We start from the raw sequence: 2,351 nt of genomic DNA, 5'->3' as shown, positions 1-2,351 counted from the left end.
TTTTGAGGCAGATTTGACAAGTTTAGGTGTTTCAGAAATAAAAGTTCTCTAAACACTAATGAGCCAAATTTCAGTGCTTGTTACAGGTTGTAATTGGATGATTATGAAGGTTTATTGTTAGTACACTTATCAATACGGACTGTAAAAATATGGAAAAATATGGATAGTGAAGCTCTCACCGCAGGGAACAAGATGCATATTTTTATTTATTTTTTGCCCTTCTCCTGGCCTCTCAATATTTTTGTGTATCAATAATTTAATTTTCTGCCCAGAAAATATTATATTTTGTGTAGTGTATGGTACTCGTCGATCAAGATCCGATCGTCAAACAAGTTGGGGGGGCGAACAATCGTCACATTGCAATACATGAGAGGTATAGATGCGTTATAATCTTCCTGTAAACGTCCTGAACCCAAATCTAATAGCCACTTGCTAAACGCCAAATTAATAGGATCAGGACGCGCAGCCGTACCTCCAAGTCGGATGTTGACCGTGAGCGCGAATTTTTCAATCATATCCCACAGAAAAGAAGCCTTCAAACTTGCCCTAGCTTGTTCCATTAAACTTGATCTCCTGACAATTGGTAAAGTCTGTCGGAAGTCACCAGCGAATAGCACGACTTTCCCGCCAAAAGGAAGGTCACATTGTGTTAGATCCCGTAACGTTCGATCCACACATTCAACCGCATGTCGATGCTGCATTGCCACTTCATCCCATACAATGAATCGCACGTCTTGTAATTGGCGACCGAGGATTTCCATGGAAGAGACGCCACACACAGAATCCTCGTATATCGGGATTGGAATTTTGAATGCACTATGTGCCGTTCGACCGTTCAGGAGCAGTAAAGATGCTATACCCGCAGCTGAGCACGCTAAGAAAGGTATGTCGTTTGCGTTGCAATAGTGTAAGAGGCAATTTAGGACAAATGTCTTGCCTGTCCCCCCTGGCCCATCAAGAAAAGCTAAATAAGGAATTTTCTCGTTTAAGCTCTCCAGTATAGTATTGATAATTAGTCTTTGCTCCACGGTCACCAAATTCAGCATTGCTTCATGCTTTCGAGCACTCTCCTGTGGATCAACTACATTGGTACCAATATTTCTTGCATCGTCAGGCAATTGTAACTGTAATAACAACTCTTCGTCGACTTGAGGTAAACCAACAGCTGACAAAGTTTTTTCCATTGTAGCAAGTATCTTTTGCATGAGAAATAAAGCATAATTCTGAACCTGAGTCACAGTTGGTTCAATGTGAGGATTGAGTCGCGTGATTTGTCGTGCGCAATCGTCAGAAAGATCGGTTACGTGCTGATTCCAGAGCTCGACTGGGTCTCCAGGCGAACTGTGGACTAAGATTATCCCCAACATGTGTCGCAATTGGTTCCCTGTTTTCCAATTAGCCGCTTCAGTTAGACTCGCATGATAGTGCTGATCTCCGAGTAAAAGACCGAGTCTGTTGGCTGCTTCTCTGAAAGAATTGCATAAGACACCATCCACAGTCCTTAAATATGCAAATGAGGTTGGTCCCCGGATGTGCGATAGAAGAAGACGTAAGTAGTATAGATCGCCATGTCTGATGTTGGCAAAGTAAACCCGGCCCAGCGCGATAACAGAGTTCTTTCGGGCAGTTAACCTCTTTGTCTGCTTATTCCAACGAAAGTACCTTGGTACTTCCTGATACTTTAGCGACCGAACAGTTTGATCGTACGGAATGCGAGGTGTGTCAAAGTGACAATTCAATTTTCAAAAATTGAAATTTCAGAATCCCCGGGTCAGAAATTGATAAAACTGGAATAAACATCAGATTTAACCCCAATACTGGTCTGAAACCGCCTGTATTGGGGATAAAACCTATCTTTCTGCCAAGTTTCACAATTTCCAGACCACAAGTCAAATATCGACCACTGACTTGGCACTTTGGCACAAATAATACATGAAAATTTCAAGAAATCGATTTTCATCATGTCAAACTTCACATATGTATAAAACAACAAAACCCAATACCTAACCGTACCACAAGTTCACCTTTTGGGTAAATGCACACCCATCAAAACCTAATGTGATCATTACTAAGATCCCTACCGAGTCAACCATAGAGAAAATTTACAACCAATCACTATCAGCTTTCACCTATTCCACAAAGTCTATATCCCTGGGACCGGGATAGACGAAAGCCCCGGTCCCAGGGCTTGTCTTTCTCTCCAGTCAATCGACTGGAGAGAGCCACCTAAGCCTAGGTGGTCAAACTCTAATAGAGAGACCACCTAGGCTTAGGTGGCTCTCTCCCTCCAGTCGATCGACTGGAGGGATGGCCGTGTGGGCTGGAGCCTAAGTCTATCCCAGTCCCAGGGC

This window comes from Melampsora larici-populina (assembly GCF_000204055.1).
Source record: "Melampsora larici-populina 98AG31 unplaced genomic scaffold MELLAscaffold_43, whole genome shotgun sequence".
Taxonomy (NCBI): Eukaryota; Fungi; Basidiomycota; class Pucciniomycetes; order Pucciniales; family Melampsoraceae; genus Melampsora; species Melampsora laricis-populina.
Note: the sequence above shows the minus strand (reverse complement) of the source record.